This window comes from Cornus florida, unplaced genomic scaffold (genome assembly GCF_030987335.1).
Source record: "Cornus florida cultivar Cherokee Brave unplaced genomic scaffold, ASM3098733v1 CherokeeBrave_3.0.0_Hap2_Chr08, whole genome shotgun sequence".
NCBI classification, from domain to species: Eukaryota; Viridiplantae; Streptophyta; class Magnoliopsida; order Cornales; family Cornaceae; genus Cornus; species Cornus florida.
The window spans coordinates 72,593,938-72,608,064 of record NW_026775578.1 but is presented as its reverse complement, the minus strand read 5'-3'; positions in this window follow the sequence as shown (position 1 = coordinate 72,608,064).

Here is a 14,127-nt window from a genome sequence, read left to right as displayed (position 1 = left end):
TCTTGACCACGCGCATCTTTCCCCCTTATTAAACCCGTTTTTGGCCAAATTTTTAGTTCAGGTTTGAAGTCAAGTTATGATTTTGATGGGGCTTCTTGTGGGTTCATGTAGATCGTGTTGTCCCCGACAAAACCCTTCGGTATCGTCGAATTCGGAGCACTTTTTTTTCGGTGGGCTTTTGAGATTTTCATCTCAAATTGAGGTAGGGGATGTCTTAGGTTTATATTAATGTTGTATTGATTGTTATATGAGCATATACAACTTGTAAGCATGCCTTGTTCAAGTTATAGAATTTAATTTAATTATTTTCTTTGTTTAAGATTTAATTCTCATGATACTAAGCAACTTAGAATTAAATTGTGGCATGCTAAAAATTTAGGCCTTGGTATGGTGGTTGATATATATTAAATTGGGGTTATTTGAATAAGAAATGCAAATTTTATTTAACATTTATCTTTTGTGAAAGTTTAATTTACCTAGTTGTATCAAGTATGGAATCAACTTGTAATGTGATATTAAAGTAGGCCTTGGTAAGTTCTTTAACATATATTAAATTGAGGACATTTAGATATGTTTGAAAATCTAGAGAAAATTAATTAATTAGCTTAATTAATTTTATTTTTAAGTGTTGTAGTCACTTAAATTGATTTTGGGTATAATATATGTGAAGACTATGATATGTCCCTTGTCATATATTAATTTGAGTTTATTTGGGATTAATATGAAATCTAGAGACTTTTTATGTTAGGTTGAAAATTCCTTTTAATGTAGTGAAATTAATTACCTTGTGAGCATATTACTAATTCGATGTAGAATTAGTAGTTGGGGCCTTTTAAAATGGTAATTGGACTTAGCATGATATAGAATATCATTGACTTGTAAAGCTTGTTTAAATATATCTTGTATAGGTATATAGCTTGTTAGAATATTACAATTGTTTACCTTGAAAGCTTGTTACTAAATTGAAGCTTATTTAGTACTTGTGGCTTAGGATAGTAATGTGACTCAATTGTTGTAAAATATTCTTGCTTTGTATGTAAATTGCATATTGAGAACATGATATGTCATGTGCTATTTAGACTTGAACTCTAGGACATGGTTTATGTGAATTCAACCTTACTTGTGCTTGTAAATTGATTCCTAGACATTATTTGAGATGTATAAGTTTGGTTTAACTTATTGATTTTGCATAAGTTTTGAACTTATTATTTTTGGAGGCTTGTAGGGATCATACTCATGTGATGGCTAGGGTTTGGCACTAGTACGGATTCGTGAGTCTCTTGAGTCATATGAAGTGCGCAATAGGTAGTACCTTGTGGGTCGTAATTACCAGGAATAACTTATACACGTGCGTACTAGGTAATACCTTGCGGGCTAGTAACCAGGAATAACTCGATTGGTCTGCAGCCAAGGATCCTAGTCTTTCCACTATTTGATTTCGCATTAAATTTCAAGTTGTTAATCACAAATTACTTGTAGCTTGAGAATTAATGCTTGCTTTGGATATTTGAATCTTATTTAGTATACTTGAAACTGTATACTTGTTTTGTGCATTTAGAACTCGTATAGTGTACTTGAACTTGTATGCTTGCTCTGTGAATTTAGATTTCATTTAGTATGCGTGTGCCATGTATACTTGTCTGAGACGTATCTCTCTTAGCTTAGTATACTTGTGTCGATATACTTGATTTACAAGATTTTCATACAAAATGCATACTTGTGTAAATATGCTGAGACATCACATGACTTATCTTAATGTGGTTTACTATACTTGGAAATGTATGTTTGTATGTTGTATAACATGTTTAACATTGTTTAATATACTTGAGCATGTGTACTTGTATACCGTTGTTCACTTTGAAGTGCATGAGTAACTTAGGATGCTCCCTGAGTCTTATTTTGATATAGACGTTAGGTGGCATGAACCCCTTTGACATGTTTTCCCTTAAGGTGATATAATCGTAAAATGCTAGGTCGATGCATGCTCATTTCCTACGAGTAGCTTTATGTTATTCACCCACGTAGTGGGGACATTTTTTAGGTACAGGGACCTTGATTTGGGATGCATACTATGCCATGGAAGTTTCATAGACTTGAAGTATCTATTTCATGAAAATGTTAGCATGAAATCCTATTTGTAGCCTGATATGTCAAAATGTTTATATTTGATTCCATATATGTAATGTGTACATGAGTACACCCTTTACAATGTAGTTGACATATATGAGAAGAGGCCGGAGGCCAATGACATGTATTTTGTATCCTATGTAAATTTTGACTTCATGAAATATTATGAAAATATTTAAAAATGTTGAGTTTTTGCTTCACCATGGTTGCATCGGGTGTGGGAAATCTATTTTTATTCTATCATAGGGTCTTATAAATCATGTTTGAAATGTGGCCAAGGGCCAAACAGTAATTTGAAATCATTTGTTAATTTTGGTTTCCAAATTTCCCTTTTCTTGTTCATTTTTGCCTTTTTGCCCGTTGGAGGGTCGGATTTTGTAGCGGTGGTATTTTTAAGTCATGGACCATTGTAGCGCGCCCAAATAGGTAAGTTATGTTTGCGTGCATGGTCGTTTCCGGGCAAACCTTGTTCTTTGGTGACATGAGCCTCCTATGGACTCATTTTGAAATTTTGTTGCATAATCTGATCTAGGGGCATTCTAGACCTTTCACATCAGCTTTAATTTCTTCTTTCAACAGGGTCGAATAGAAAATGTTATTTTAGGGGAGTTTCTTCTTCGTGTTTTTCCAGAAAATTTCGTCTTGGTACCGGAAATCCCTCGTGAAGTTTCAGCTTCCAGTTTGCATTTTAGCAGCTTTTTACCTCTCTTGACCTGTTCTGATCTAGGGGCATTTTGGGCATTTTACAGTGAGTTTTTTTTTTAATTCTCATAGTAGTCACATTGAAAACTCAATTTTAGGTGGGGTTTTTTCTTCGTGTTTTTCCAGAAAATGTCGTCTTGGTACCGGAAATCCCTCGTGAAGTTTCTGCTTCCAGTTTGCATTTTAGCAGTTTTTTGCCTCTCTTAACCAGTTCTGATCTAGGGGCATTTTACAGTGAGTTTTTTTGAATTCTCCCACGAGTCAAGTGGAAAACTCGATTTTAGGTGGGGTTTCTTCTTCGTGTTTTTCCAGAAAAACTTGTTTTGACCTCCGTTTCTAGCCTTAGTTCTGGAAACTCATTTTTTTTTTTTTCTTTCTGTCAACATGTGCATGCCATTGGACGCCGACATGGGCGCCAGGCGCGCATGGGGCATGTCATGGCCTTCGTAAGGCCGCCGCGATGTCAAAACTTCAAATACTCGTTTCTCCCTCGTCCGAACAGCAAATCGAGTGAACTTTTTTTTTACCTTGATTAATTTTTCGCTATCTTTCCAACGGTGTGCTTGGTTACACCCTGATCTTCCTGGATAATTACCAGTTTTCTCTTTTAGCCTTAAGTGCTAATTCTTCGTCATGCCGTTTCTCCTTCGTCCGGACTCCGAATCACGCAATTCTTGAGTCCATCTTGATTAGTTTTTCATTGTCCGTCCAGCGGTGTGCTCGGTGGCACCCGAGTCCATAGTTTTCAGGAATGACTATTTTGCCCCTGAGGGCTTATTTGTCATATTTTCGATCTTTGCTTCCACATTTTGGATCTGTTATCGGGTCAAATTACGGTTCATCACAGGACGCACTGGCTTGAAGAACCAAGGCCTTAGGGCCAAATGCATACTTGGTGCAAAGTTGCATTTTTTTGAGTTTTTGACCCATTACTGAACTAGGGGCATTTTGGGCATTTTAAAGTGAGTTTTTTTTTTAATTCCCTTGCAAGTCATGTAGAAAACTCAATTTTGAGGGGGGTTTCTTCTTTGTATTTTTCCAGAAAAATTCATCTACTAGCCCGTTTTTACTCTCTGTTCTGACTGTTTCTGGAAAAAAAATGCTTGTAGCAGCTTTTTGGGTCCCTCTTGACCTACTCTATTCTAGGGGCATTTTAGGGATTTTTCAGCGTGTTTTTTTTCATTTCTTTCACGTAATCGGGTAGGAAACGTGATTTTAAGGGGGGTTTCTTCTTCGTGTTTTTACAGAAAAATTCGTTTAAGGGTCCGTTTCTAGCCTCAGTTCTAGAAAAAAAATTTAAAGGTTGCTTTCTGTCAAAACACTATTCCTGCCCAGATTTTCGTATCCGGAAAAGTTGGTTTTTTTTTTAAACTTTGAGGCTTCATATCTCCTTCGTCCCGACCCCAAATCAAGTGATTTTTGAGTCTAAGTTTATTAAATTTTGCTTTTATATCCAATGGTATGAATGGTTACATCCAATTCTATCTGCAAAGACCATTTTACCCCTTGCAAAGTACCCTTGCCACATTGATTTGAACCCAGAAGTCTATTTTTTTGAAACTTTGAGGCTTCATATCTTCTTTGCCCGGATTCTGAATCAAGTGATTCTTGAGTCTAGATTTATTAAATTTTCCTTGTCTATCTAATGGTATACTCAGTTGCATCTAGTTTTTTTTTTAAAAGACCATTTTACCCCTTATAAAGTACCCTTGCCGCATTGATTTTAACTCAAAAGTTTGATTTTATGAAACTTTGGAGTTTCATATCTTCTTCATCCGGACCCCAAATCAAGTGATTCTTGGGTCTAACTTGGTTAATTTTTTACTGTCTTCCCAGTGGTGTACTCAGTAGCACCCGATTCTATATTTTTAGAAATGACTATTTTGCCCCTGGGGGCTTAATCGTTATTTTTCCAATCTCTTGCTTCCGCACTTTATTTCATTGAGTTCCATGGCCTCATGGAAGGTCATCAAAGTGTCTTAGAGGTGTGTTGTGCCTTGGGAGATCGTTGTCTTGTTTCTTGCTTCCGCATTTCGGATCCATTACTGGATCATCCTTTCGGTTCATCCCTGACACACTCGCCTAAAAATCAGGGTCGTCACAAAAAGAAGGATTAAGCCTTGATAGAAGAGGTCCAAAATTCCAAGTCATTTTGCCGTGTTATTCAGAAAGTTGATGTTGTGGTGGCTTTTAGGGTTTCCACAACCTTAGAAAGTGAATATCCTGATAAGAGAAGTGCCGTCTGTGACGATGGAGACATCTCCAACACAAATGATATCCAACATCATCATGAGTAGCTAATTTCTCTCTTAGGGCACTGATGTAACCCAATCTAGTATTATGGTTTGATTGTTTTAGCTCTAGGATTATTTTAATATATTATGTTTACTTGATTATATGATTATGAGCAATTGAGACAACTCAATTGGTTTTCATGCTTTAATAAATTACAAATTGTTATTACCTTGTCTTAGATATAATTATTTATTTTCTATTCTTAACCTATCTTATTGTACGGTATCTGGCGGAGCCCTACCGAACATGAGAATAGAGGTTATATAATGGTGTTCTAATATTTTTTACAAAAGAATGTTTTCATAGTCTATGCTTAGGAAAGGTGGATTGTTTGCAACATAGTTAAAGTGGTTAGAGTAGGTAGGTGGATAGTCCATGCTAACCGCAGATAGGTTATAGTTAACTGAATTTTGTAAAACATCTTTCTTTAAAACCCGAATTGAACGAATGTTATTGAGTTCAATTCATTTGAAAAACATAATTGTTAAATCCCTATAGTTGGTACAATTAACCATATTATGATGATTGTGGTGAAGTCAAAGCCCTAAGATTTCTCTCTCTGATTATTTAATTTTCTTTAGTTTAATACTCTGCTTTAATTTTAGTTTGTTTTTAATCATAACAACCAACAAATTCTTCAACTAGTTACCTATAAATCAATAAAACTAAATTAAAAACTGAATACAAATCTTATCTCTCTGTGGGTTCGATACCTCTCTTTATAGCACTATCCTACACGGAATTGTACTATTGCGAGTGGTAAAATTAGACACATCATGGTGCTCGAGCCTTACCTCAGGGTGCTCGAGCCTCGGCCTTTAAGCTCGAGTATAAGCCGTCGAAATTTGAAGAGTTGATTTTAAAGGAAAAACCAAGCTCCCAGGGCCTCGTGCCAGACCTCAAGGATCGAGCACCATCATTCAAAGCTCAAGCCTTGAGTACTTAAAGCTCGAGCTTGGTACCTAAAGCCCGAGCCCTATGAAGCTTGGATTGAGCAATGTTAAAAGAAGAGAATCCCAAAATATTCTAAGTATTGAAGGAAAAGATACTTCGAAAAATAGTTGAAAAAATTTGACTAAGTGCAAAAGTGAAGATCGAACACCATCTTTTAAAGCTCGAGCAATAATTCAATGAAGCTCGAGCCTAAACCCCAAAGCTCGAGCCTTCCAAAACAGATCAAATTTAAAGTTACAGGATTATTCTTTTCTAAGTCATATTTCATTCTAGATGGGCCAGAAGACCTAAAAGCCCACTAAACCTTTATTTTCCTCTATAAAAGAAGGCACAGGCCTTGATAGAAAAAGCCCCTTTTTTCTCGTATTATTCAGAAGGTTGATAGATACTATGGTGGCGGCTTTTAGGGTTTCCGTAACCTTAAAAGGTGAAGATCATGAGAAGAGAAGTGCCATCCGTGACGATAAAGACGACCACAACACAGATGATATTCGGCATCGTCATAAGTAACTAATTCCTCTCTTAGGGCACTGATGTAACCCAATCTAGTACTATGGTTTGATTGTTTTAACTCTAGGATATTTTTAATATATATGATGTTTCTGATTACATGACTATGAGCTATTAAGACAACTCAATTGGATTTTAATGTTTTAAATACTTTTTGAATTGTTATTGCCATATCTTAGATATAATTGTTCATATTCTATTCTCAACCCAATTTTATTAGACGGTATCTGGTGGAGCCTTGCCGACATAAGAATGGAGGTCATGTATTGGTATTCCAATGTTTTTTATAACTGAATGTTTTCATAATCTATGCTTAGGAAAGATGGATTGTTTACAAAAATAGTTAAAGTAGGTAGGTGGATAGTCCATGCTAACCGCAGATAGGTTATAGTTAACTGTAATTTATAAAAACATCTTTCTTTAAAAATTGAAATGAACAAATGTTATTGAGTTCAATTCATTTGAAATATAATTTCTTAAATCCCCAGAGTTGAAATAGTTAACCATAGTATGAAGGTTATGGTGAAGTCAAAGCCCTAAAACCTCTCTCTTTCTGATAATTTTAGTTTAATTTCAGTTTATAATCGTGACAACCAATTAATCAATTCAACCAGTTACCTGTAAACCAAGAAAGATTAGTTAAAAGCAAAACAAAATACACTCATCTCCCTATAGGTTCGACACCCTCTCTATAGTACTATCCTTAAAGATTCGTGCTATTGCAAGTGATTATTTATTATTAAAGTAAAAACTGGCACAACAATACTTGAAGCAGAAAATGACGAATCATGGCTATTTGCTATGCAAGAGAAATTAAATCAATTTGAAAGAAATAAAAGTCTGGACGTTAGTTCCAAGACCAAAAACGAAGACCATCATTGGAACTAAATGGGTTTTCAGAAATAAGAAAGATGAATATGGAATGATTTTCCAAAATAAGTCCAGACTTGTTGCTTACGGATACAATCAAGAAGAAGGGATTGACTATGAAAGGCCTTCGCTCATGTTGCAAGACTTGAAGCAATTAGAATGTTACTTGCTTTTGCCTCAAAGAGAAATTTTAAACTATACTAGATGGACGTCAAAAGTGCATTCCTGAATGCATCTATTGATGAAGAAGTATTTTTTAAACAACCTCTTGGATTCGAAGACTACGCCAATCCTATACATATTTACAAGCTATCCAAAGCCTTATATGGTCTGAAACAAGCCCCATGGGCATGGTACGAAAGGCTAAGTGGATTTCTAATTCGAAATAGTTTCTCAAGGGGTACAATTGACAACACTCTTTTCACCAAAATCCCTGACCGTTAGTTACTAATCGTACAAATATACGTTGATGACATCATATTCGGATCAATAAATCAAAATCTGTGCAAGAAATTTGCCTCAAGTATGCAAAATGAATTTGAAATGAGCATGATGGGTGAACTAAACGTCTTTCTAGGGTTGCAAATCCTACAAACACTTGATGGCATTTTTATATGTCAATCCAAGTACGTCAAAGATTTGCTAAGAAATATGGCCTAGAGGAAGCCAAACATACTAACTCTCCTATTAGTCCAGTCTTAAAATTAGATAAAGATGAAAAAGGCAAAAATGTTAATGTCAAGAAATATAGAGGTATAATCGGAAGCCTTCTATACCCAATTGCAAGTAGACTAGATATCATGTTTAGTGTCTACTTATGTGCTAGATTTCAGTCATGTCCAGAGGAAACGCATCTCAGTGTTGTTAAACGAATATTTGAATATCTTTATGGTTCAATGAATCTCGGATTATGGTTCCCTGCGCACACGTCCTTTGAACTCATAAGTTATTTAGATGCAGATTTTGCAGGTTGTCGAATGGATCGGAAAAGCACAAGTGGAACGTGTCATTTTTTAGGCCACTCTTTAGTTGCTTGGTCATGTAAGAAACAAAACTCTGTTGCTCTATCGACATCCGAAGCTGAGTACGTTGCTGCAGGAAATAGTTGTGCACAAACTCTTTACAAAAAGCAAAAACTCGAAGATTTTAGGCTAAAATTTGATCACATGCCCATTCGGTGTGACAATACAAGTGCCATTAATATTTCTAAAAATCCCATTTTGCACTCTCGCACAAAGCATATTGAAATTCAACACCACTTTTTGCCCGACCATGTTACTAAGGGTGATATTTAGCTTCACTTTATCAAAACAGATGATTAATTAGCAGACATTTTTACCAAACCAATACCTGAAGATTGATTTTACATAATATGCAGACAACTAGGTATGATCATGCTATAAAAATTCTTATTTTTCTCATCTATATATTCAAAATGTTAATCTAATCGCACATCTCCTGGAAGAAATGAAAAATCTGCAATTTTATTCCATTTGATCGTACACTTGCACCAACTGTTTACAAATATTCCATCTGATCGCACATATTATGAATCTCATCGCATAGATCATTTCTAAGTCTGTCTGTTCGCACATTTCCTCCATCTATTCGCATACATAATTACTAACTTTTGGGTATCTAATCCCATAAATCATCAATATGTGCGCATAAATGCAGTTTAGATCTTATCCTATCGCTCAGATTATATCATCTGATCAATCAGATAAACTTAATATATAAGCCCATCCTTCATCTCTTTGATCATTTCCTTTGCTCTGTTCTCATCTCTCTCCTCCCCCTCTTCATCTTCGGCACATACTTACCTTCTCAGGCAACATCTACCATCCCTAATCCTTTACTCCATCACTAAAACTCTCATCATGGTTCGTACCAACCGTCCTCGCAACAAAACTAGACCTTTCACCTCTCGCCCTCACCCTACTGAGGCTCCTCGATCCCCACATGATTATGATCTAAGTTATGATCCTGATGCCGATCTTCCTCCACGTCAAAGGAGACGATGAGATGATCCTCCCGTCGCTCCTTCAACCATGGAGGAACAGTATAATACAAAGTTCCACAATCGTGAAATCGCACAACGTAGAGTTTTTTATCATGCTTTTTGTATAGATGAAAATCTTTCCTTTTTTAATAAATTTAGGAACATAGGATGGCACTCATTCATCAATATTGATGAATCATATTATCCAACTCTCAGTAAGGTTTTCTACAGTTTACTAACATTTGTTAATGGCTGTTTAGCCACAAATGTTAAAGGAATCAAAAAAAGCTTCACTTATCACCAACTAAACCAGATTTTGGGCATCATAGATGAAGGGGAATGTTTTTATGTTCATAAATCCACTATCCAAGCCCCTAAGTTTGTTGAAACAAAAGCTATTCAGCATCTCTGTGGAAACCCTAATCCCCCAAAAAATTTCCAATCTCTACTTCTGATCTTACTTTTGAAAATAGGCTAATTCATAGTGCATTATACTACAAAATTATACCTAGGGGCAGTGGCCGCTCACATGTCTCTCATCTTGACATATTTTTTATGTGGTGCATTTTAATTGGTAGGAAGCCAAACCTAGGGTTCATTATCTTCAATCGCATTCTTCAGTTTTTGAAACCAAGCTCCAAACCACTAAAGAACAATCCTCCCTCTCTACCTTATGGCATGATGCTAACCAGAATTCTTAAGTACTTTGATGTGCCACTTGACTCTAAAATTGATAAGCGGGATGTTACTGATAACGATCGTCTTAGTGCTGCACTCCTTAAGAAAATGGATGCCAACAAAGACAGTGGAGAATGGGTTCGAAACTCTATTCACCTTCCTATACCAAATCCAACTCAAAATCATCCACCATCACCCTAGCAGGCCAACAATTTTGGCTTGGATAATCTTGATGAATTTTTTCCTCCCTCCAACACCCCTCCTCCCATCCCAGCCACTGTTACGATTATAGAGTTGTTAAAACCTTAACATGCTGAAACATCTGCTAGAATGGATCAAATCCAAGCTACTGTTGAGTCCCTATCAAATAGGGTTACTATCCTTGAGCAGAAAGTAAGTGCAGCAAGTACCTCCATCACAAACAGCAATGATCAACAAGCTGTTGGCCTCCAAATTGTCAAAGAAAGGGCCAACAATGTTTATAAACTTATTGATCGGCGCACGGCAGTCAACAACATTCAGTTCGAACAAATAAATGACATGCTTAAAGCAATAGTCGACAAATTCCAGCTGTTCCCTTCAGGAAATCTCTCAAATGTGGGTTAAAAAGGTTAAACTTTTATTTCCTTATTGCTTTTTATAACTTTTGGCACTCTATGATGCTCTCAAGTAAGCTTTTCAATTGTATTTAGTTGTTTCTCTCACAATCAGTCTATGCATATCTTTATTCCTTTTTAATGATGTCAAAAGGGGGAGAAAACACATATATTTAGTTGTATGGGAAGATGCATGAATTAAGGGGGAGCTCTTATGAAATATATATATTCTTAATCATGCTTATATATATACTTAATTGATTTAGTGTTTGTCATCATCAAAAAGGGGGAGATTGTTGGCACAAGTGCCCTTAATTCAACTCTTACTATTTTAATGATAACAAATAAAGATAATAAGTGTTTTTAACATATCTCCATTTGAGATACAGTTAAGAAGGAGCACAAATAAAGAACAAGGCATGGATTCATTAAGAAATGGATGACAAATGGAAAGTCTCTCTTCTTATCAACATGGGTAGTTTATAAATGGTGAGAGTAGACTAAATGTAAGGCAAATAGATTATAGCCCTTTGGTTTAATCATACAAACTATATTTTTTGTCACTTGAACTAACCAAACAGATGCACAATGTGACCGATCAAATGGCTTGATAAAATGACAAATTATAATTGATATGACCGATCACTTCATCCATGTAAACGATCAGATGACCTCAAGTGATCGAACAGATCACTTCATGTTATCGATAGGATGCAGAAAACAGTGAATTTTGCACAAATTATCATGTAATTACCGATCACTTCATCTATGTAACCGATCAGATGACCTCAAGTGATCGAATAGATCACTTCATATTATCGATATGATGAAGAAAACAATATTTCTGGAAAAACTAAAAGTTTTCATATAATCAATCAGATCATTAATGTAACCGGTTATATGCGTTTAAATCTTGAAAGTGCGAGGAAATAGGATCTCATCTAACCAATCACATCATCAATATAACATGTCAAATGCTTCAACTGTCCGAACAGATGAAGCATGTGTCCGATCACTTGATCTCAAGTGATCCCACAGATGAATCATATGATTGATCAGATGGGCAAAAAGTCCGAATCTTTTTGAACTGTAATAGTATTCTTGGCAAGTTTCAAACCCTAATCTCTTACTATTTAAACTTCTATATAACGAGTTCAAGGTTTTCATTACAACGTGTGAAAAACATCAAGAGAGAAAAACCTTGTGATCAAAAAGGAACTTGCATTGATCATTGTTTCATTCATATCATTTAAGCTTTAACCTTTGTGCTATATTCTATATCTACAATAGGCTTGTGACCTTTGATCTACGTATTAATTCTGAGAGTTTCTTTATTTTTCATTTATATTATTCAAACACCATTGTAAGGGTTGGAGTAACCCAGAAGAAGTCTAAAAGATGTCTGTTCTCTTAGTAAGAAGATTTAAAAGCGATGTGCTTCTTGTACCATTTTGCTCTCCACCTTTAAAGAGAAGTTTTATTGAGTTTTGGGAAGTCTCAAGAAGGATCTTGAGTCAAGAAGTAGGAGTTTCCGAACCTCACTAAATCTTGATATTCTAAGTTTGTTATATGTCTCTCTCTCTTTACTTTATTGTTCAAATATTATTGCCTGTATTGCTTATTTATTACTGTGCTTTTAAAAATTGTTTATTGTCTATCTTATATAATCTTTAAATTCGATTATTTAGTATCATTCTGTTTATCCCCCCCCCCCCCCCCCCCCCCCCCCCAGAGTCATTTCCTGGGTTACAACAAGCTCCACCATCATCTCACTAGGACTCTAACCCAATGCAAAAGTAAGTTCGTTCATAGACTCCAACACATGGCATTTCCCTGAGCTGCTCACAATATTAATCCCTGAACTAAGGTTACTCAAGCCCCCCACCAATCATTGCCAGACACCATCTCTTGGATTCCAGGAAACACAGGGAAATATAACCTCAAGCATACCATCACAGCCCATCCCACACTCAAGTCCCATGGTCCAACCTTGTGTGGAACTCAATGGCTATTCCGAGGCAAAAGCTGATCCTATGGATTGCAGTCCAATCTAAACTCCCAACCCTCGACACAAAATGCATGTCTTACCTTCAAACGGATAACATCTGCTACCTATGCTGCTCCATACCAGAATCACAATCCCATCTATTCTTTGAGTGTGATTATGTATCACCCCTCTGGAGCTTCATTGAAGACAAATGTTGGTGCTATACAAGGAGCAACAATTGGCCCCAATTCGTTAATTGGGCCACATATCACTGAAATTAGGGAAGTACTTGGAATGAAGTATGTAAGCTCGCCTTAGCCTCCATGATTTACCATATTTGGACAACAGGGTCTTTAGCCGCCCACCCTTCACACAATCCTCTGCTTTGAAGCTAGTCTGCAATTCAATCTCAAGCTCGCTGCGAACCAGGAAGAATGGAATCCTCTCACACCTAGCACAAGACTGGGCTTACTCTCCGGCAAGCAATAAACCTCCTCCAATGCCCCCGGACTGATACAAGCAGAGCTATCATCTCTACGATATGGCTGTCAAGGTCTCTGTCACCGGAATTGTTGGGATATCCATTTATAACTGCCTTAGCATGTTGGGCCTGATTTCATTTACACAATTGTAATATTCATTTTGTGATGTTTCATTTTGGGCTCTCCTTGGGCCTACTGTAACCTCCATTTCATATATATATATATATGTGTTTGCTTCACTTTCTGAAAAAAATAAAAATAAAAAATAAATAAAATAAAATAAAATAAAATAAAATAATATGCTTGCAAGAAACAACACAAAAAAGGGAGAGAGAGAGAGAGAGAAGTAGGGATATATAAGAAGGATATAAACTTTTCTTTTGACTAGTTATTTTAAATAACCAAACATATTTAGTCTAATAAGTATAACTTTCCCATCCTGAAAGAGGAACGTAGGGATTTGAGCCCCGGTATGTGCAAAAAGTATTTTGAATATGTTTTTTGCCAATTAAAAAAAAGGGATAATTTTAATGTTTTTTTTTTTAGTTTATTTTATGATTTAAAATTGGGAAGGGGGAAATTGGGAAGTAAAGGGCAGAGAAATAAATTGGTTATTTACCTCTTTTTCTTCTTTTTTTATTATTAATTTTTTCTATTTTTTTTCCATCCCTCCCTCCATTGGCCTCACCTGGTTTGGTCCAATCCCTCATTACCAAAACATGCCTTTACCCTTTGGATAGCCATCGAACAAAGGCTCCCCACACTCGACAAAAGATACACAGCACACATTAATTCAACATTATGCCCTCTCTGCAACTGTGAACCAGAGTCCCAGAACCACTTATTTTTCAAATGTGATTTTGTCAAACCATTGTGGACATTCCTTCAAGCACGTTGTGCGTACCATATCTTTCCATCTTCTTG